At 35.8% G+C, this 24,685-nt stretch overlaps 1 long non-coding RNA gene across 1 annotated transcript; it reads left to right on the forward strand.

Annotated features, from left to right (window-relative positions):
- Nucleotides 1–219: 219 nt before the first annotated feature.
- On the forward strand, nucleotides 220–4,066 carry LOC130457988 (uncharacterized). The gene is made up of 2 exons (XR_008917205.1): nucleotides 220–1,121; nucleotides 3,779–4,066. It is a non-coding gene; the product is annotated as an uncharacterized LOC130457988 (long non-coding RNA).
- Nucleotides 4,067–24,685: the final 20,619 nt, after the last annotated feature.

Genomic DNA, 24,685 nt, shown 5'->3' on the forward strand with positions numbered 1-24,685 from the left:
GATAGGTTCTTGGAGGAGTTCTCTCTCTAGCCTCTTTATCAAAGATAGGGAATGATTGCCTTCATTCCATATTTTACCTGTTCAAAGGTCAGATAGAACTGGACTTGGAGTCTGGAGGCCCATGATGTGGTAAAGGTATTGTGATGCAATGGTTCTGCCAGTTTAATGTAATGACTGATGCCAAAGCAAGGCTGTTGGCTGTTTGCAGGTCCCTTTGTTCAAAGAAGACCTCCAAGATAACCAGCTTTTCCCTACTCCTCTGAAAATCAGATCTGATGTAATTGTGAAAGCCGCCTGCTTCCCCAGGAACAGTGTTCATTAAGTACTTACTATGCGACTTTGCTAAGTACTAAGGGTATCAGGAAAAGTCCTGGGCAGCATCTCATCGCCATCCCCACTTTGTAATGCACAGAATGCCTTTTTGCCAGTAGTTGACCTGCTCACAATATAAAAAGTGAAGAAGGGAGACTAATCTGATTGCAGCAAAGGGTCTGGGGATTTCACTTGAGGAATATCAGTTCAAGATCCACAGGGAGGAATGATGGCTAAGAGAATCTCTCTCTCTCTCTCTCTCTCTCTCTCTCTCTCTCTCTCTCTCTCTCTCTCTCTCTCTCTCTCTCTCTCTCTCTCTCTTTCTCTCTCTCTCTCTCTCTCTCTCTCTCTTCAATTAAAGAGTTCAACCATCATTATTCCCTTGCACACCACCTGCAAATCATAAGCCAAAAGGTCCAACCTGAGTTGTATATGGCTTTTCCAGGAATCAGGTGGACAGAATCTGACGTTGGTGCCCATGACACAACTGTGAGTGGGGCTTGGAGGGGAGCCCCGAATCAGGAGCTGGCTCTGATTCTCAGAGTTCTCCAACAGCCTTGACAGAAACTCTTTGACAGGTCAGGACTATGAAACCTGAAGGGAGGCTTTGAACCTAACTGTGAAACCATGATCGTTGTTTACTAAGTCTAGAATTAAGGACATTTGCTACTAGAACTCAGGGGGAGTGACTAAATCTAGGCATCTGAACTATATATGTGGGAAGTCTTGGGTATCCATCCCTATAGCCCTGTGGTGGGCTTCTGGAGTCTGGAAGAAGCTGAAGGCATGTAGTCCAAGTAGTAGTTGCAGTAAGTATTTTGTAGAATGTTTTTTTTTTTTAATTTATGGGGTCATATAAGAAAGCTGTATGCTGTTAAAACATTTTGTAAGACTGACAACAATACACTATGTTTCCATGATGAGTTTTCACAGAGGACCTTGGCTCAAGTTTCTAATTAGATAAATATACATTGACCATAACTCTCTAGAGCCCCTACAATGAACAAAAAAATAAGGCTGTGGAATAAAGGTAGAAGCAATCCAAGGACCATTTTATATATAAACCTAGTTGCCCAAACTAAAATTAGGCGCATAAATCAGATTTGGCTCCACCATAAAGTGGTTTAAGAGCCTCAGGTTAAAAATTAAACTCTCTTCTGATAAATGACCAAAACCTTAATTTTTGTATTACCTGATGCTTTGTGCCTTTGAATTATCAACTTTGCACATAGCATGAGAGAGGCCAGACAGAGCCTTTTGTGTGTGTGTGTGTGTGTGTGAATCTTCTGAATGTGAAGGGGACAAAAAAAAGAAACTTCTTGAGAATATTATTGTTTAAAATCTATTATGTTTGACAATAGCCCTTCCTGTCCCAGTACATGTCAGTATAAAATGTCTCAATTGTGGCCAAAATGTTATCATACAAGCAGATTCCTTATTCTTCTTGTAGGGACTAAGCTTTTCTATGGCTTCTGTCTATATTCAACCTCAGTGATACATCTGTAGGATCATAGGATTTAGTATTGGAGGAAGTCACAGAAATTATCTAATCCAACTCTTCCATTTTACAGATGAGGAAACTGAGACTTAGAGAGAGTAAACTGATTTACTCTGTCATGTGGTCCTAAGTAATAAAGCTAAAATCACAAACCATGTTTACTGACTAAAAATCCAGTGCTTTCCCCAATATATTACCCAGAGTCCCTCTGGCCAAAATGTAGAGGTAGATTATTTTTAAATAGGTGAAATTATTTGAAGTGTCATAAAAATCAGAATCTTGGACCTCTTTCAGGCTAGAGATTCAAGACTTATGAATAAAAGAATGTTCAGGATAGTTGTATTTTGTGCTTTTTCTTCATGTTTTTTTCATATCTAGCTAAAATGGTAAAAATGGTATGGATAATGTCTTTTCAATTGGGTAGAAACTAGATTCAAGAGAGGCAGAGTTCAATAAAGTTGTAGGTCTCACTCTTTTCCAAAGTCATTTATGTCCTCTGGCAAGACAAAAGTCAAGAAAACTTGGTGATGGTTCAGGATGCAGTAAATGACCATGGGACCTTCAATGGCTAGCCAAGCACTAAGCACTCCACAGTGCCTACTTTAGCTGCCTTCATGGACAATGGAACAGAGTGCTCAGCAAGCCCTCCTGCTGGGAATATTAGTCTTCCCTGAACACCCCATACATTAAGTGATGTTTTCTGTAACATTGTCAGATGTCCTCAATGGCAAGGAAAATGACATCAATGTCAAGTACTATACCCATAATAAATTATTTAACTTGAAAAGGCTCCACACCATGACTTAAGTGGAGGGACAGTTAGTACATGACTTTCCTTTGTTCACAGATATTTGTCCATGCATTGTAGTCTCTGAGACAGACATGAGAGAGTATGGAGGGATTCTCTACCACTTATGCAAATTTGAGCCTGACAATGAACATCCAGAAAAAAAGAGATTCTCTACCAGCCAGAACCACACCATCCAACCATATGTACTCTCGGTTATAGCAAATGGAGAAATTGTTAATGTTGAGGAGAAATTCACTACCCTTAGCAGTATATTTTCCAAGGATGCCCACATTGATGATTTGGTTGATGCATGCATTCCAGAACTAGCTCAGGAGCCTCCCAAAGGAGGCTCCAATAGAACATGTGGGAGCTAAGTATTATGCTGCCTACCATCCTAAAGGTCTACAGAACTACCAAGTATTCAAACTTTACTATGGAGAATTCAGCCTCAAAGGGCCAGACATGCTGTTCAAATACCAAATTTTGGTCCTTTCCTCCTATCTTTAATCTCTTTGGAATACAGACCTAATAGTGTTATTGTTAGCTCAAAAGGTATGCCTTTGATACTCCTTTGGGGTTATCCCAAATTACTCTCCAGAATGGCTATATCAGTTCACAGCTCCACCAGTAGTGTATTGGTGTCCCAATTATTCCACATCCTCTCCAACATTTATCATTTTTCTTTTTTTGTCATATTGGCCAGTCTGAGAGATGTGAGATGGTGCCTCAGAATTGTTTTAATTTGCATTTCTCCAACTCATAGTGATTTGGAACATTTTTTTTCCATGACTAAAGTTTTTTTTTTCATAAAACTGAACTTTTAAGTTCTTCATTTGAGAATTTTCATATCCTTTGACTGTGAAGAGAGAATTGAACTTTCCTAGTTTATTTTTAAATGTAATCAATCAGCAACCTTTAATTTAATAGAATCAAAGACTTAAAGTACCCCTCCCTACTTAGCACTTAGCTAACCATTAAGTAAGAGAGCTCACAAGTCATCTACTAGTTCATACCCCCAGAGGCCACAAGCACTGCCCCCCCCTTGAGCAGTGCTAAGCAAATTGGGAGACTGCAATTGTTTCCTGTGAAGAGGGGTAGCGACAGGAAGTGATGTGGAAAAGGGGGGATAAAAGGTCAACCCTAAGGACTGATTCATTCATTCTGTGTTGGTGAGCCAGGTTGAAGGGAGATTCGTAGACGGAGATTTTCCTGGGCTGGAGGGCTTGCTGGGTGAGTGACTGAAACTGAAGGAGGAGGCTTACATTGGTGGATTTGTGGTTAAAGATGCCACTGGGACTTCCATGTGGAGATCAAGACTTGAAAGAGCCCTTGCTGGGGGCTGAGATGGACTTCACAGGATCAGCACTTATGTTGGTAGGCCAGACAATTCTCTACCTCCTTCCTATGTTTCCCACTTTACTTTAATATCTCTACCTTGTAAATAAAAGCTGCTACAATTTTTCTGACTTAAGGATTAATATTTTATAATTGGTGACCACAATCTTACTTTTATGACTCTCATAATTAGTTAAACCTAATTTTAAATTTTACATGGCCATTTGTCATTTGGAGAAGGTTTTGTATTCTCATCATATTGACCCAGTTCTCTAGATAGTTAAGAAATAAGACCTTTGACAGAGAAATAAAGATTTAAAGATATAAAGATTTTTTCTCAATTTGTTGCTTAGAGATATGTAAATATAGAGACATCTCTATTTCAAATGTTACTCGTGCCCAACCTGTGGGAGAGTCATCCAAATTGGTCTGATCAGCCATAGTTGAACACATTATCCATTGACATTGTGATGTTATTTTGCTCCTGTTCAAGTATAAAAGACAACAAACATCGTATCTAGCATATCTTGGATTTTGCCACCATAAAAGAAAGGTGATTCAATTTAGATAGTAAATATCAATTAATAATAATATGATAAAATAATAGTATAAACTATTTATAAACTGATTAAATATATAATAAAGTATAATAAATGCATATAATAATAAATAAAATAATTATAGCTAGCAATTGTTTAGAGTTTTAATGTTTATAAAGCATCTTACATGTTATGTCATTGGATTTTCACAATCCTGTAAATTAGGTGTTATATGTATCTCCATTTTATTGATGAGGAAACTGCACCCAAAAAGACATGTCCTTTTTATTTTACAGACAAGGAAACTGAGACCTTAAGTGAGTTGTTCAAGAGTGTGATTTGAGATATTTCCATAAAACCTTTCCATTTGTTAAGGCAAATTCATATCATGTCATATTCTTTGCAATATCTATAAGTGTTCAAGACTCACTTGAACTAATTTTTTATTCTTTCCCCCATCCCTCCCACTCTCCATCGCCTTTGTTATAGTTTCTAATCCTTATGCTAAAGAACAGAATATATATGACACAATAGGTATTGGAAGGAACAGGAAGAAAGCAAAAGATGTGAATTGGGAAGAGACAGAGGGCTATGGGAGGAGGGAGATTAAACTATTTTTTTTCATATAGGTACTATTTTGTTCTTTCTTATTGATGAGTGATTACTACAAAGTTTTGCTATTTTTCTACAGTATGTCTATGGACAAAAGATTTGCTTTGTCCAGGCCCAAAAGTACAAAGACTGAATAGATTTCAATGAAATTTTCTTTCCAAGTTCAGTTCTGTGTTGAATTGAAGCAATAAATATATTGGTCCTGCTATTCTGACATAGATAACAACAGAAAGATAATGATGGGAATGTGGCTTTGAATTTTGCCAGACCGCTCAGGCTTCATTGTGGCATTCACAGTAGTAAATAAAGTACCAAAAGAGAAGCTTGATGATGTAGGAATGACATACAGCTTTAGCCACCAAATTAACAATGAAAAATCAGTGCTATAGAGAACATGGGGGACAATCCAATACTTAGAGTTGATACTGTCAAAACAGATTTAAGAGTCGTCCTGCAGAGGAGTGAGCTGGATGCTCAAGAGAGGACAAAACAGTGTGTTTCAATAATATCTTTGAATAAGCATTCTTTGTTATCCTAGAATGAAACAATAGAGCCATAGAAGATTTCAAGTGAGAATGTATCCAGTAAGGGTCAGCTAAAAAAAGAGAAGAATAGAAATGGTAGTTAGTGATTTCCTGTTCAGGGGCATTAAGGAAGTTATTTGTCAACCTAATAATGATGGGACAATCTGGTGTCTTCCTGAGGCAGGTACTCAAGATATAGCAAAGAACTTCCCAAAACATATCAAAATGGATGACAACTACCCACTTGTGGTGATTCATATAATCTGACATTCACATAAAATTACACTGCCAGAAGGACCTAAAAAGTATTTCAAATGATTATTAAATATTAGGCAAGAAACTGAAACTACTGTTGCACCAGTCAGATATATCTCTCAGTCTAGATATCATAGATGGTGGGAATGAAGAAGTCGAATAGAAAGTAAGACATTCAAAAGTTCATAGGATGCAAAATCCATGAAAAGTACAGTAGGAAAATTCACATCAAAAGTCTGTGAACAAAAGTCCAAAGTTTAGGCAAAGAAAATTCATGTCCCTTGCCCATTTTCAATTGGGGAATTAGCTTGATTTTTTGTACAATTGATTTAGCTCTTTATAAATTTGAGTAATTAGACCTTTGTCAGAGGTTTTTGTAATGAAGATTGTTTCCTAATTTGTTGCTTCCCTTCTGGTTTTAGTTACATTGGTTTTGTTTATACAAAAACTCTTTAATTTAATGTAATCAAAATTATTGATTTTACATTTTGTGATTTTTTCTAGCTCTTACTTGTTTTTAAAATCTTTCCTTTCCCAAAGATCTGACAAGTATACTATTCTGTATTTGCCTAATTTGCTTATAGTTTCCTTCTTTATATTCAAGTCATTCACCCATTCTGAGTTTATCTTGGTGTAGGGTATGAGATGTTGATCCAAACCTAATCTCTCCCAACTGTCTTCCAATTTTCCCAGCAGTTTTTATCAAATAGTGGGTTTTGGTCCCCAAAACTGGGATCTTTGAGTTTATCATAGACTGCCTTGCTCAGGTCATTCACCCCAAGTCTATTCCACTGATCCTCCTTTCTGTCTCTTACCAAATTGTTTAGATGACCACTGCTTTATAGTATAGTTTGAGATCTGGGACTACAAGTCCTCCTTCCTTTGCATTTTTTTTCATGATTTCCCTGTGTATCCTTGATCTTTTGTTCTTCCAAATGAACTTTGTTATTTTTTTTCTAATTCAGTAAAAAGTTTTTTGGTAGTTCAATGGGTATGGCACTCATTGAATAAAATTCTAAAGGCAAAAGTTGAGAAATATTTAAGAATATGTCTCTCTCTGAGTAGACTTATGAGTTTGCTCAGGGAAGCAATCAGTTTTTGACTTTTGTTTGTTTGTTTTTTAATGTAAAGAAGATGTAAGCAAAGCCAGGTAACAATAGATGAAAATAGGAGCATGCCCCAATTGTATAAAGATTTTACCTGGAATCCTAAATCCAAGAATGAGCTGAGGCTGTTTAGAAAAGGTAAGGGGGAAAAGGAATATCAAAGAAGGGGTTAAACGTAAGCCTATGATAGGCAGAATAACTGATAATAAAGAGAGAATATATTAATGGATTAAATATGAATTTAATTAAGTTGGTTGGATTTATTAATGACAATATGGCAAGAAGTCTCTAGTGGAGTACCATCGTGATCTGCACTTTGCCTTATATTGTTCAGTTGTTTTTATTAAGGAAGGTAGAGATAGCTAACATAAGATATGACAAGTTGAGGTTGAAGAGAATCTCAACAGCCTAGAACAGTGGACTGAAAAAATGTAGGAAATTCAAAGGGATTAAATGTAAAACCTTACTCTGGGGTACAAACAATAAGCTTCAGAAATATAATATGAGACTTAAAACTTAATAGGAATCAGTTATGTAATGTGGCAGTCAAAACTGCTAATGTGATCAGGGATTGAATTAAGAGAGTGATAGCTTCTGGTAATATGGAGGTCACAGTCCAACTGTACCCAAAACAGATGTCATCTGTGCATAATGAATCCCCTGCAGTGGTCACAATATTCACACTACTGAAAGTTATAATTCTTAAAAACAACCCTAACCTTCTGTGTTATAATAGATCCTAAGTATTGGTTCCAAGACAGAAGAGTGCTAATGCAGGGCACTTGATTAAGTGACTTTCCCAGGGCCATACTGCTAGAAAATGTCCATGGACAGATTTGAACCCAGAACATCTCACCCATGGGTCTGGCTTTCTATCTACTAAGCCATCCAACTGTCCCAAAACTTATAATTATTTAAGATATAGCAGTTGGTTTCAGCCCAATAGAAATATGTGGTATAGAATAATTTGTTATTCTCTCAATTGGCATATCAGTGTACTGTATTGTTTTTGATGCTATAGTTTAAGATGGATATTGATAAGCTATTGACTGTCCAGAGTAGAGCAAACAGGATAATGTATGGCTTTAAGTGTATATCAGATTTCATATTAAGATAAATTGGAAGATCTGGAGATATATAGAATAGATAAGAAAAGACTCAAGGAATAATAATGATCTTCAAGTATTTTTCTCTAGCTCCAGAAGCAATGTGCATAAATTATTGATTTAGGCTTAAAAACTTCCTAGGAATTAGATCTATCAAAAAAGAGAATGAACTTCCTTGAAAGATGATGGGTTCTTCACATCTTTGGAAGTCTTCATGTACAATCAGGATGACCTCTTTTCTGGTATGTTAGAGTGGTTCTATTTTGTGGCTACTGAGGCACCAGGTCTAGAGTCTGGAAAACTAATCTTGAGTTCAAATCTGACTTTATACACTTACTAGTTTTATGACCCTAGACAAGTCTTTAACCCTTTTTTGCCTCAGTTTGTCATGTGTAAAATGAGCTGGAGAAAGAAACAACACTTTAATATATTTGCCCAGAAAACTCCTAATGGGGCCATGAAAAGTCAAACATAATTGAAACAACTGAACATCAACATAATTTCCCACAGAGAAGTTTATCAAGGTTCAAATACTTTGTTGGTTCATATTCATTAAATTAAAACCTCCAAGAGTTATCAAAAGAGCACAATAAAAAGGCATCTACTGAAATCGCATAAAAGAAAAATTAAAGTTCCTTAAGGCTATGATATACTCTCCCACAAATGTGTATTCCATAATGGGGGAAAGGGGATATGAATAGTGTATACACATTAAGAAGCACACAGTAAGGGAAAACATGGGGCCAGGAAACAAACTTCTAAGAACAATTTATTTCTTTGGGGCTACAGAGAAAACATGCCATCTAGGGAGTCATCATGCTGCTCCCACCAGGCCTATGCTAGATATTGTTCTACTGAATCCTGCTCTTCTGATTACTACTCCATGGGACATGAAATCTCCCCTAGATGCTTCTTCCTTGACCTGATGGATCTTGCTACTATGGACACTCCTCTGTTGGACATTGTTCCACACGATGCTAATCCATTAGACATGCTCTCTTCCAAACGCTACTAGGAAGAGCCCCACTGGATATATGACTGTAAAACTTGACTTTAGCAAATGTCTTTCAGTCTAGTGCTATTTCTTCCACATGAGAGAGAGTGGGCTCAATTATATTATTTTAGTTGAAAAGTGACAATGTTGGGGTTTTTTATGGCTTTTTTAGAGAAAAAAACCCAACCACCTTTGCCTCAGCCACATGGCTAGCAACAGCTCTCCTCTGAAATGAAAACAGCAAGAAAGTTTGTTTCTGTTATCCCCCCTTTTATGAAATGTCTAATTTATTCCCTTGCAGTCTTGGTAGCATACATGCCTAACCCCAACAGATTATTTACTCCCCAAATTCACCAAGCTCATTAATACACCAAATGGGGACCTACCAGAAGGTAACATCCAACAGCTTACTCTTTCCTTCAGACTGAACTTCTTTGTCACTGGGCTTGATCCTTCCATTGGTGACTTCATTGTAGCTTATGGGGAACATTCCATATAACTACCAATTATAGTCTCTGAATACTACGATAAACCTTGTGGGAGTACTTGTGGCAGTACTCACGTGGTTACTACCATAGAGCTCTTGAATTAGAAGTTCTCCATTTTTTTCAATTCCAAATCTCTTCTGCATTCCCTATACTCTAGCTTAGCATGCTTGGGAAAGGCTCAGACAAAGATATGCCTGGGACAATGTCACCATCTTTCTTATTTGCCTAACTGCATAGCTAATCTTTCCTACACATACATGAACAGTCAAAGCCTAAAGCTTTAAGCTTAGCATTCTATAAAGTTAATTTGGGTTTTTTTTTTTTAATGTCTATAGGGAAAACTGAACTAAACTAACATTTTCCTATATTCTGATATTAAAAAATATTTTATATAAGTCAAATTTAGACATTTTGTTATTTATTAGTAGGTATAGAAGAGGTACCGTGAATTAAACTGCTTAGCTACAAACAATCTATTTTTTTATTTGCCATGCGAGGTTTTCTTATTACACTTCCGTGTTAATCTTTAAAAGTGTTTATAATTCAGACTAACTGAAAACACAATCAGGTTTCATTTGAAATTTGGGATTTAGAAACTCCATCAATATGTCCTGTAGAAGAACAAGGGCATTGACAAGCAGCTCCCAACATACAAAAGAAAACTCAGCAACCCAGACGGTTTAAGAGCAATTATTTTTTTTAGTTACAAAAAGAGACATATTCAAACCTCTAATTGCTTCAAATTTATCTGCTAAAGAGTCATTATGTTCCATTTTTAACCCCTTTCTGACATTAGTAACTAATGCTGTAATTGAACTATGTCATCATTGATCTTCATTCAAAAGCCTTAAAAGAGCCCTATTTTTCCCTGTTCATTGTGGTCGCTCCTCTCTCTTCCTAATCACTCTAGTGCCAGCAGACATGCAGGAGGCATGCAACCAAGGAAGAATTGCTTCCTCTATAGTTTGATGCAGCCAATAATAGAAACTATCCATTACAATCAGTTTTACCATTTCTGGAAACAGAGTACTGAGTGAGAGACAAGTTAAGACCTCTACATTATTGAATGACTTTGACTACTTTGCCTTTGTATCAGATTTTTTTTATTGTAACAGAAATAAACAACAACCCCAAGACTTGCTTATGTTTATAAGGATTATCTTATTTCTATTTTTCAAAACATAAGATCACTCTCAAAAGATTCATTTCTTAAGGGATAGGAAATTTGGATAACAAAGAAAGATGTCTTTTGCAATAAGATTGTAGGAAAGGAGAAAATGGTACCCTAGAATTAGAGATGACCATGAAGACAATTTTCTGATACTCCCAGTTGGGCTATGAATTTTAGGTAGGGTCTACAGACCACCAGCCAAGCCTGTGATAAAGACAAATTGCAATGGCAACTCAATAATTTTTTTTAAACCCTTACCTTCCGTCTTGGAGTCAATACTGTGTATTGGCTCCAAGGCAGAAGAGTGGTAAGGGCTAGGCAATGGGGGTCAAGTGACTTGCCCAGGGTCACACAGCTGGGAAATGTCTGAGGACAGATTTGAACCTGGGACCTCCCGTCTCTAGGGCTAGCTCTCAATCCACTGAGCTACCCAGCTGCCCCCTCAATGATTTTTAAGATATCCAAAATATTTAGTTTTAGTTCCAGCACTACAAATGAAAGGTAATTTTTCATCCAACTAAACATGGTATCTACATGACTCTTGGACAGTAATTTATAAATTTAGCTTATGCCATTTTTTTATGCTGAGCAGATATACCAGTCACTAGCAATGTCGAATAATCCCTCTGTAAAATAAATAATTATGAGACAGTTTGGGGTGCTGAGATGCTTATTTGTTAACCAGGTATTAGAAAAGTCTTCTATCTTTCTTTGGGCATGTGTCCAAGACGTGACAAAACTTCCCCAAACTTGTCAAATATGATGGTCATTTCTGATCATTCATGTGTGGGCAAAAGCTAACACCAGATGGAACCTAGAAATTATTGCAGAAGATTTTGAAGTCTAAGGACAAGAAACTAAAGACCTTAAAGGACATGAGTAATATATCTATCACTGCTACTGGTGAAAGACAAGGGCTTTGGCAGAGGATGACTTTGACTAAAAAGATAATCTCTGAGAGGATTTATAGGCCATGGCTTCATAAGCTCTTCTTGTACAGGGTTTAGGTATTCCTAATGCGGACTGGCTAAAATATTTGCTCTTGAAAATCTAATCATAAGAAACTTCAATTAAAAAGGTGAGGATGGAGGTTGGGAAAGGCCTCCTACTTTTATCAGTCAAGCTAGATACTGTAGAAAATACCTACAATATGTGTATGGGAGATATTATAGCAATAGAAATAATTAATTCATAGAGAATAAAATCCAAGAATTGAATAGTCAATAAAACTAATGTCCTCCTGTCTCTATACCCAAAACTACAAATTATGGATTCCAAGATGAAATGCTTTAAGGGGGAAAATCTGACTGTAGATGTCACTTAAATTTTCTGGGATGGATCATATGCCTGGAATATAGCTGTGGAAAGGTTTACTTTATTCAAAAACAACCAATTTGATGAAGGGGAGGGGGTAACATTCTATTAAGAAGGGTTTAGTCATATGATGAAATTCATGATCAAAGCAAGGAAGCAGAAAAAAGAACTTTAATGTGAAAATCAATGGAAATAAAAACAGAAGCAATATTGGTATGGAAGTGTACTAGACAACCCCTTGAAAGAAGGAGGAAATGCATGAAGAATTTTGGAAATAGGTCACAGTTTGATATAGAAGCATTAATGATCAAGGGGCTTCAATTATCTGGATATCCGCTACAGTTCTCTGACTCTGACTCTCTTTCTTTGATTTTGTAAGTTTATTTCTCTTTCTTTATCTCTTCTCCTTTAGCTCTCTCTGTCATTAAGCAGATGCACAAAAAAAAATTGGCTGGTTTTTAGAATAGTTTCATCTTTTAAAAGGTAAGAGAAGGAAAGAGGAGAATTATTATTCTCAACCTGATTCTCCCTCAGAGATGAACAAGCTGCTAAAGTAACTTTAGTTAGAGTAAGTGTTCATGCCCACTCCATCTTGGATTTTGTGAGAGAGGAGAAAAAAAAGTCTTAATCTGATCTGCCCACCCCCCAGATTAAGGGAAAACAAAATTCAAAGGATTCAAGAAAAGGATAAGTAAAATCCTACTACTTAAAGGTATACAAAGAAAGTTAGATCATGTGGGATAAGTATTTCTCAGTAATGAAATCCTAGAGACACAGAGACATACAATTTTAACTGGAAGGAAAGGTGTGGTATAGTGGAAAGAATGCTGGATTTAGGGTCACTTGCTGACTCTATGACTCTAGAGTCAATGCTGGGTTTGAATCCCAACTCATACTTAATATTTATGCTTACTAAGTATACAAGCCATTTGATCTCACCAGATCTCAGATTCTTTATCTGTAAATGAAGGGAGTTGGGCTTAATGACCTTTAAAAGTCACTTCCAACTCTATCTTTATGGTCCTATGAATTGTCTAAAGAAACCAACATGTATTTATGGGGAACTCAATGACAAATGAATTCTGAAAAGACTTATACAAAGATCAAAGCAAGACCACTTAACGAAAGAATGTCTGTCCTGTAAGAATACAGTCAGAAATACTGAAGTATTTCGAAGTATGAGAAGAAGCAAACACATAGAGGAGTTCTTTTTGCTCGTTGTGGGAAGAGAAGGATCACAAAAGGTATTAGACCCTTCTTGGGTTGAATGAGACAGACCATGATCATGGAAAACAAGAGAAAGGAGAACAAATGAATTCTTGTTTTGGTTCTATTTTCACTTCTAAGGCGAACAGTGCTTGAATTGTAAAGGATAGAACCAAAATGCTTAAAAGGAGGTTAAAATCTAAGATAATAGTAAGAAAGCACCTAGCTGGTCTTGATGAATTCAAGTTATCAGGCTTAGCTTCTTAAAAGTACTGCAGATATAATGTGATAGATAACAGAGAATAATTGGTTGAGAAAAGTAAGTAAAAGATAGATGATAAATAAAACTGATTAATTCAATGAAAAAAGAAAGATGTTTTTAGTTGCCCCTCTTTTTGCAATGATATCACTAGAGGATCTTGACTTGTACATGAATTGAAGAGAGGCAGAACTACACAAAATGGTCAGCTTTACTCTCTCTTCCAGAGTCATCAAAATCCAGGGGCAAGGCAAAAGTCAGGACAACATCTTTGATGACTGACCAACCTCTAAGTGCTCCACAGTACATACTTCAAGAACCATGAAGGCCATTGGAACAAATTATTCTTATCCACCCATTCTATCAGGAAAAGCCTTCATATGCTTGGGGTAGACATCCCCATAACCCCCCTAACTCACCAAAGGCTTGAGGTCTGTTGTTTACTTTCAATCTGGTTTTACTAGGGTATGGCCACTGAGTAAGCTACAGCTTCTTGTAATCACAGGTGAGATTTGGATAATAAGTAGACACCAAACTTGGATGAGTAGCCTGGAAAGGGGCTCAGCAAGCTCTCACACCAAGGATGCTCTTCCTCCCTGAACACCCTATACACCTCGCATAGATAGACAAATAGATAGATAGACAGACAGATAAGATAGATAGATAAGATAGATACATAGACAGATAGATAAGCAGGAGATAAATAGATAATATCACTTACTGAGTGGTTACCTTGCTTCCAGGCACTGTGCAAGATATTCCAGCAAACAAGATAGTTTCTGCCCTCAAAGTATAGTCTGTCTTCTAATGGAGGAAATAGTATATAATGTAGAGATCAAACAGGGAGAGAGGAGGAAAACCAAGTTAGAATCCTTCATGAAAAAATAGTAACAGCTAGAATTTTTATTATGTACCAGACACTAGATGAAGCACTTTATAAATGTGATCTTATTGGCACTCAAACACGTCCCCAAAATGAGAGGTAGATGCTATTATTAATCCTCATTTAAAAGTTGAGTAAACTGAGGCAAATAGAGGTTTCGACTTGCCTAAGATCACATAGCTAGTAATTGTCTGAGGCCAAATTTGATTTCAGAACTTTTTGACTCTGGGTTCTGAGTTCTATCTGCTGAGCCAACTAGTTGCTTCAAATACTTATCTAGGCAGGCAGTGAACAATCAGAAGAATGAGATTTCAAGGCACAATATCCTCCAGGATGTCAAGAAGGAAAAGAGATTTGGAGAGTGCATTCAGGACTAATGACCCATTCAGCTTGTGGAAGATTAGGAGAAGGGAAGAGGATGAGAGAAAGGAAAATGATATCCCAATTAAAAAGGAATTGAAAAGAATGAAGTCTGCAAAATAAAAACCAATATGCCTTACAGAATCTCACAGATTGTTGATTCTTCAGTGATAACCTTGTCCAACCTGTACCCGAAAAAAAAAATCTTTTCAACAATGAGATATCCAACATCCATATCATGACCTCCAGTGAGAGGAAACTCAATATCCTGAACAGGCCATTTAATCTTTGGACAGCTCTAATACTCAAGAAGTTTCTCCTTAACATCAAACTTTAATGTGCTTCGTTGCAATTTCTGGACATTTCCCCCCACATTTGCCCTCTGTGGATAGGAATAAAGCTGAGATCTTTTTCTTGAGAGAACTCTATAAATTCCTTTTTTAAAAAACCCTTAATTTCTGTCCTAGTATCAACTCTAGGACCCAAGGGCAAGGGCTAGGCAAATGGAGTTGTTACTTGCCCAGAGTCACAATACTAGGAAGTTTCTGAGGATACATTTGAATCCAGGTCCTCTCAACTCCAGAGAGGAACTCTATCCACTTTGCTAACTAGCTGTCTCCAAACCCTACAAATTCTTGAATCTGGCTGTCATATGCCCCCTACATCTTCTCTTCTCCAAGGCAAAATAGCCCAGTCCTTCAACCACACCTTATATGATATCAACTGAAGGCCTTTCACTTTCTCTGATCACAGTTAATTAATTTCCTATCTAAAATGGAATGCCCAAATTGAATGCAATATTCCAGGTATGGCTTGTCTGGAGCAGAATACTGCCAGGGCTCTAATTTCCCTACCACTGTGGTCAAAAATGTACATTGAATTGGACTGAATTGTCAATTGCATTGATGTTAGCAGACAGACATCCAGACATCTTATCTATACTGAACACACCCACAGGGCAAAAACAAGAGGAATTCAATTTCCGAAACATTGCTACCCATTAAATAGAGCTCTTCATTCCTATTGATGGGAGAGTTTATATTTTATTCTCTAGCAAAAACAGTGACACATTTTGAAATGTCATTCAAGCCTCAGGAGGATGTATATGAATTTAATCTCTGAATTCCATCTGCTTCAAATAATAATACTTTTTTTCCCCCAGTGTTTAAGAAAAATCCATTATGTCAATGCTAGCAGGCAGTACTTTTGGATTCAATTCCTGGCAAAACACTAGTATTATCAAAAGGATGGTTAGTAAACATCTAGAAAAACAAATGATGATTATAAAAATTCAGTATGCCCATTCTTATTTTGTGTAGCTCAGTTTTTAGGAAGCACTTTGCTTTTGTTTTTGTTTTTTATGTAGACCCTAAATTTGACTCTTTTAACTTCTACCCATTCTTTCCAGTTCTACCCTTTGGTGCCAGGCAAAAGTAGCCTTGTCCCTTTTCCTTTCTTCAAATACTTGAAGACAACTAATCTACCTCCCAACCTTCCATACCAGTAGCCATTCCACGCTTCTCTTCTTCTGGTTAAATATCCTCATTTCTCTCAAATGATTTTTTTTTATGTGGCGTAAGTTCTGCAACCTTACTTGTCCCATAGACTCTCTGACCTTGGTAACTCAACAACCACAGGAAGTTTACTATTACTATCACTATTTAACAGATGCAGGAACTAAGACAGCATGTAAAGGCACTTCATGAATTATAAGTTACAAGTACATTATTTTTTCTTCTAATAACTGGCTGATAAAAGATAGTACTTCAAGATATACAAATGACTTTACATTTACCTAACTTGATTCTCACAACAATCCTGAGAGGTAAAAGTTGTTGGGGGTTTTTTTCCCCCATTTTGCAGGTGAGGCAGACAGAGGTTAAGAGACTTGCCTAGGGCCACACAGAAAGTAAATGCCTGTGGCTGCATTTTAACTTAGGTTTTCCTGACCTGAGAGGTCTAGGCCTCTTCACCTTATCTAATTTCCATACCAGGGCTTAGTCCTAGGATTTTAGGGTTCTACCATTCAGTTATTAGCCAGTTTATTTCAGCCTAAAGAGGGAGAGAGCCATAAAGCTATTTAGTTACACATGAATGAATTTAATTTTTTTTTCTTATTGGATTACCAAATGGATACTATACCAGATGGATACCAAAAAGATGTTTTTGAATAAAATGCAAAGAATCATCCAAATGTGCATACCCTTTGACTCAAAAAAATGCCATTATTATGTCCATATCCTAAAGAGATTAAGGAAAGGGGGAAAGAACCTAATTGTACAAAAAATATTTATAGCAGCTCTTTTCTGGTGGCAAGGAACTAGAAATTGAAGGGATATCCATCAATTGTAGAATGGCTAAACAAATTGCCATATATGATCATAATGAAATACTATTGTGCCATTAAGAAAGTGACAATCAAGATGATCCCAAAAATATCTGGAAAGACATGTGAAATGATAAAAAGTGAGTATAACAAGAACCTAGTTCAGAGTAACAACAATAATGTATGATGATCAACTGTGAATGGCAACTATTAACAAGGAAAAGATCTAGGACAACTCCAAGGGACCCATGAAGAAAAAGGCTATCCACCATGACAGAAGGAAGAGAAAGATTCCAAATACTAATTTAAGCATTCCATTCTTCACTTTTTTTCCTCCATGAATTTTCTCCTTGTGTAAGCAAAATATGTCTTTTTCACAACATGATGAACATGTCAATATGTATTGTATGATACCATCTGTACAACCTATACCATATTACCTGCCTTCTTATGGAGGGAGAAGGGATAGGAGGGAAGGAGAGGAAATTAATTACAAAATGTCAGAAAATTATCAAATAATTATTTTAAATTATATCAATATGTAATCTGGGAAAATAAAATAAAAATCTGAAAAGTTAAAAAAAAGGTAAACTAAAATGTCTACCTTAGACATATCTTTAATATAATAAGATGCTTAACTAACTACCTTCCTTTTAGTGAATATTGGTCAAGATTCAAACTTTTCTGCTTCATTTTTCTGCTCAGAAAGATGGTAAAACAGACAAACAAATAAAAATCTTTCCACAGCCAGTCTCGAGTGGGGAGTTAGGAACTCCAGATTGGCATATGTTATACTCATGACACATTTTTCCATGAAACCTTGAGAGGGTGTCTCTTCTGTAGGTTCAAACTGTTATTTAGCTTTCATGAAACATTTAAATAGGAGGAGATTATTAATTTTTTGGTAAATAAAGATGAAAATATTAAAGGTGCTTAATATATTCATAGAGTAGATTGATATTTTTCTAAGAAATAACATTAACGTCCTTTGACCTATGTAGCTGCACCATAATTAAAACTGTTGGCATTTTCATTTTAAATAAAGCCATGGAAATCTCCCTGGAGCTATAACTTGGCATTTGAAGATTCAACCCAGCAGTTCAAAAATGCTAGGGCAACAATATTTTAGAAAGCTTTAGCAGGGGTCAAGTACTAATGGATTATACCTATAGGAGTTCTTCTGTCCATCCTCTAACCACTATACCCTAAATGCATACCTGACCTCTTAGAATACATTCATTCTATTGTTTACTATGTTTTCATCAAACAGAGCCTTGATTTGGGTAATGTATTTTTTTTTTAATTTCAATCCCCATCAAAGAAATCAAGGTTCAGTAAATTTCCTGCTTCCTGCTTGAGTTTCCCCTAGCAGTCTGTGTGTCTAGTCACTTAGGACACACTTTTGAGACAGACAAGACCCAGAAGCTTTTCCTCTATAAACCAACCTAAGCTAAACACTAAACAAAAGTCTGCAACGTAATGAAGACTAATGAGAATGTATGGAACTGATCTGATTTGAGCTTCTAAAGAGTTTATTTTTGAAGGCCAAAGTACAGGAATAATTTTAGTTTGTTTTTAAGCAGGAACAAATTAGAATGGTTATATTGAGCTGTTTAATAGGATATGTGTGCTCATGACATTTCATTTGACAGATTAGTAGAACATTTTATGCCATAATTACATATCATAATTACAGATTTTAATTTAATTATGTGATTACACATATTTATTTACTACAAAAAAAAATGTAATGTATATACAATAATTAGCCAAAAAGCTAAGTTTAGTGCAAAGCAAGTGTTCCTAAATGAGAACATTAAAAGGTCAACTCTGGGCTTTAAAAAAAAGACTTCAAAATTAAGGAATGATTATATCTGGATCATTGCTCCCTCTCCATTGTAATAGACAGTAAAGCTTTTGATGAAAGAATAACTAGGGGAAGAAATTCTAAGGCTGAGTTTTCAGCCAACAGTCAGCATATGCCCAATAGTATTTTTCTAGTCCGCTTCTTTATGGAAATATAATCATTTGAGCTCTTATTAACTTGTACCTGATATCTGCTTCTGACCCTTCTTTCATGAGATTTTCTTAACTTTAGTATTCCTTCAATGTATTCCTGGAACTGAAAATCATAGGTTTTTTTAAGGACCTATTTCTATTTCTATTTTAAACATATGAAGGGATTTTTTTAAGATGTAGATTTTCCAAGACTATCATTAAATGCAAAGAAATTAGTGGGGGTTTTCCTTGATTAGTCACTATAGCAGAAGTACACATATATGGCTATAATCTTACTCTAGCTCGATCTGATGCATGTATTAAAAAACTAAATTATTAGGTATGCCTCTACTTTGGGGAAATCTAGTACATCATATGAATCTGAACTTGTAAGAAAATATAGTAAGGTGGTCATTGCACAAATTACAAAAGAGCCCTTTATAAGAAAGGCTTTACATTGCTTCCTTTTAGTAGTCATCTCTTCTAATACATTTAAAATATGATTTAATTTGTACATTGTGATTTATATATAGCTTTGGAGGAATACATTCATTATATAATGTAAACTGGGTTTTATTCCTTCCTCCTAGCATTGTAGAGGACTAAAATCTATCTCATTTACTAATAAATGCTTCCTTCTGCAAAGATCTCCACCCCCTACCCTGCAACCAGGTAGAAGCAAGTGTTTATTAGTGAGATGGACAGTTCCAAGGTAGGAGATATAAACATATTCCTGCCGTTCTTATTAAAGGGTTAATTCCAATTTAATCTATTAGTAGGCAACAGACAATTTACAAACACTTCAGTGCGTTAGGGAACATGTTTAGAGAAAATGCTTAATTAGGCAGTGGTGTGAATTTGACATTCTTCATGGTTCAGAGAATATTTTCTTGCTGACACATATCTTTGACAGATTGATGAAACATAAAGTCTTATTTCCCCAATATTATAAACAGCATTTCAGGGTCAGAGTAGGGTAAGAAACATATAATTATTTTTTCTATAATAATCACATATTCTCTAATTCATAATTATTTGAGAATCTTAAAAAATAGAACTCACACTGAAATGTACTAGTCATAAAAAATTCTGCCTCAGAATGACTAAATTTTTAAAATCTTCATTTTGGTTACAGAATCAGCTTGGGGCAGAAACATCTGGCTTTGGAAAGAATGGTCTAGTTCCTCTGGTCCCCAAAAGTCATGAGAAGAAATAATGTATCAAAAATAATTTGCAAACCTTAAAGCATTAAAGAAATGTCAGCTGCTCCTACCACTATTGCTATTACTGCCATTGTTCTCAGGTGATTTCAATATAATTGCTGATTTGGCTGAGTCTCTTTCTGATGATGGATGTAATACCATTGACAAATTATATAGGCCACTGAAAAATTATCACATGGTAATTTTGGCTTAAAATGATGCTAGATTTCATCATTTTTTGCAATATGTATGCAATAGAAAATATATTCATAGAAATTACCAGCATGGCAGCATATTTCTCAGCAGTATATCTGCTTTATCTGAGGTCAGTTCTGGAAAAAGGATTAGTATTTGGCTTTAAGACTTCTGCATGTGTCACTATAATTATGTTCCCATAGAGATACAGGCACACATAGACTCAGGGCCATATAAAATGAGTCTCAAGGTTCTATACCAGGAAAGAGATGCCATCTCAGCCAGCTTTATTGAGCCATAGACCTAATGAAATGAGTGAACAAACCTGAAGAAAACTGAAAACCTGCATCACTAGTTAACTAAATGACCCTTCTATGCTCAGTGACTAGCCAGAAGCACTTAATAATTTCTTGCTGAATTGTTATAATTAATGCACTCCAGTGAAGTCTTAGGTAATCAAATAGGCTTTTCTTATTTGGAAATTTGGACCTGTAGTGAAATAAAACTCACTATATGAGAAGTAATTGCCATAAGTGGCAACTCTACTTTTTCCCTCAAATGGAAAAAAATAAGAATAACACCACCTTTTTAATTTCTCTCATTACAATAGAAAGAGTTCTCGCTTGATAGTTGGAGGATGTGCGTTCAAACTCTGCTTCAGTCATTTGCAACCAATTTTATGTGACAGATTTCTCTTGGCTTTCAGTTTCCTCATCTAGAAAATAAGCAAGTTGAATTCAAGGCTCCTAATGTGCCTTCCAGCTCTAAATCTATAAAGCCATGATCCTTTCCAGACATTTTGTTTAAAAAAAAAAAAACATCAGCCTGAAATTGAAAAACATTTATTTTTAAAGTAACTTGCTACTTTCAGGAGTCTATTTTCTTCTACCAGTTAATGATATTGTACAGACCAAAATTGACTTTTAAAAAACAAAGTAGTCTACATTTCCTGCTTGGATCTGTGTGGTTCATTGACCTTGACTGAGGTCTGACTCCATTCACCTAAACTTCAGTAGTTCAGATTTAATAATCAGGCAAAAAATTAACATGTTGGAAAGATCCTTTTCTTCTATCTCACAGGGCAATTGAAAGTGCTTTATTCATAACATTTCATTTTACACTAAAAAAAAGTAATAAAGTTAAAGCCCTCTAGACATGAGGAAGTACACATGGCTGCCATATCTCTCTATTTTAGAAAGCCAGTGAAAAAATGATTAACAGAGATAAAAAGAAATTTGTAGATTTGAAGGACATTAAAGTTACTCAATGACTCTTCAGCAAAGTAGAAGGCAAAGTTATTAGTTGTTCATAAGTAGAAGAGTAGGAGGGGGAAGGGGATGGAAAATGTTTGGAATTGTGACTATAGAACATGGTTAATTCAATAGCTACTATCACTACTATATGCAAGTCACACTGCTAGAAACATCTAGGCAAATATGCAAAGCATCCCTACCAGTTGCACAGCTAAGTGGCTTCAGATGAAGGAGAAAGGGTGTCAAAATATAGCTAACTTTAAAAAGGGGGGGGGTTGTGGGTGAGAAAGCTTTGAGGGGGTGGGACATTTAAAGGAGTAATTGAAAATAATTAGTACCTGTGTGGTCCAAGTCAAGACATAAATTCTCCAGTGCTTGAGTAGTTAAGGATGCCTTCAAAAATAGGCAAGAAAGATTTTAAGTAGAAAGTGTGGTAAAGTGAAGAAATTACTGGATTTGTAATCATGAAGATTTGGTTTCCAGACCAACCTCTGCTTTTATCTACCCATGGAATCTCAGGCTTGTCACTTAATATCTCCTGGACAAATTGTTTCCTCATTAATTAAATGAAAAGGTTCAACTAGATGATTTCTCAGGGTCTCATCTAGCCCTAAATCTTTGAGTCTTTCTAGTTTTAAATCTTATTATTTTATTATTTGAGTGGACAAGAACAATTGATGAACTGATGAACAAATACTCTTTGGGAGGAAAGGAGATCTAACCAAACTGTGTCCCAGGAGAAAACCAGAGCACATTCTGGACCAAGACACACATCACCAAGAGTACCAAGACCAACAGAGTAGTCAAGACGTTGGAGATAAACCTGAAGTAATAGTTTAAAATTGGGTAAAATAGCTCCTAGTCATGGAGAGCACACAAGGAGAAAAATGGTATCAACAAAGATATTTTTATGTAATTAATTACCTGAGATAAAGGGGCAAAGTTTAAATATAACCTCCAACACTTTCCTTGATCTGTGTCAGTGGTCATGAACTATCCCTGCAACAGGAGATAAGAACACAGATAAAAGATAAATGAAATTATTATCAAGCCCTCATTAGAGTCCCTCAGAGGTTAGATAGCATAAATGTAGAATGTAACCAAACTTTTTAAAGTTTCTCTACATTTTGAAAGAAATCATTATTTTTTTCATATTTAATTTAATTTCCTCCCAATTACATGTAAAAAAATCCAAAATTTTAAAAAGAATTATGAATCTCAAATTCTCTCTGCCTCCTTTTCTCTCCTTTCCCTCCCCCTCAAGGTGATAAGCAGTCTAATGTAGATTTTATAGGTGCAATCATGTAAAACATTTTCTCATATTAACTGCTTATGGAAGGAAACTTAAACAAAAAATAAGAGTTTGCTTTGGTCTGGATTCAGATGATATTAGTTTTTTTATATGGACTAAATGGTATTTTTAAAATTATGAGTCTTTTTGGATTGTTTTGGATTATTGTATTGCTGAAAAGAGCTAAGTTATTCACAGTAGTTCTTTTTACAATATCCTTGTTACTGCATACAGTGTTCTCCTGTTTCTGCTTAATGTAAGTTTTTCCAGGTTTTTCTGAATTCCTCCTTCTTGGCACTTTTTATAGCACAATAATATTCCATTATAATCACATACTATAACTTACTCTGCCATTCCCCAATTGATAAGTAACCTCTCACTTTCCAGTGCTTTGCCCCCACCCACAGCCCCCCAAAAGTACTGCTTTAAATATTTTTGTACACACAAGTCCTTTCCCTTTTTTTATCTTTTTGGGACACAAATCTAGTAATGCTATTATGTTAAAGGGTATGTAGTGTTTCTAGCCCTTTAGGGTATGGGTCCAAATTACTCACCAGAATGGTTGAATCAGTTCATAACACCCCAACAGTGCATTTGTGTCTCAATTTTCCCACATCCTCTCAAGTTCTGTCATTTTCCTTTTCTGTTATAATAACTAGAGTTGAAAGATGATATCTCAGAGTTGTTTTAATTTGCATTTCTCTAATTAATAGTGATTTAGAGCATTTTTGCACGAGTATAAAGAACTTTAGTTACTTTGAGAACTGCTTGTTCATATACTGTGACCATCTGTCAATTGGGGAATGACTTATATTCTTACACATTTGATTCATTTCTCTATGTATTTGAGAAATGAGTCTTAATCTTAAAAAATATTTTCCCCATTACTTTTACTCTTACTTTTAATTCTATTTCCCCTCCATTTATCTTTTTCCCCCTCCTTTCATCCTGTCCATCTTCAAAAGTATTTAGCTTCTGACCACAGCATTCTCCAATTTGCCCTTCTCTTATCCTCTTCCCCTCCTACTTTCCTATAGAGGGCACTTTCTGTCCCAATTGATTATGTATGTTCTTCCTTCTTTGAGCCAATTCCAATGAGAGTTAGGTTCAGTTGCTCTGCTCCTCAACTCACCCATCTTTTCCTCTACTGTAAAAGCGTCTTTATGCCTCTTTTATGTGAGATAGATTATCCCATTCTATTTCTCTTCCCCCTTCTCCCAATGCATTGCTCATGTCTTAATTTTATTATTTTAGATATCATCCCATAATATTCAACTCATAACTTTGCCATCTGTCTATATATATTACTGTGCCTTAAAATGATAAAGTTCTTAGGAGTTACAAGAATCATCTTCCCACATAGGATTATAACCTTATAGAATGTCTTGATATCTCTTTCCTGCTTACATTTTTAGGCTTCTCTTGAATATTGTATTTGGAAGTCAAATCTTGCATTCAGCTCTGACCCTTTCAACAAGAATGTTTGAATGTCCTCTATTTTATGGAATACCTATTTTTCCCTTGAAGGATTATGCTCAGTTTTGCTGGGAAATTCTTGTTTGAAGTACTATTTCCTTTGCCCTTTGGAATATCATTTTATAGGCTTTCTGGTCCTTTAATATAGAAACTGCTAAATCTTGTGTTATTCTGACTATAGCTCTATGATAT

The sequence above is a fragment of the Monodelphis domestica genome, chromosome 3, assembly GCF_027887165.1.
Source record: "Monodelphis domestica isolate mMonDom1 chromosome 3, mMonDom1.pri, whole genome shotgun sequence".
Lineage (NCBI taxonomy): Eukaryota > Metazoa > Chordata > Mammalia > Didelphimorphia > Didelphidae > Monodelphis > Monodelphis domestica.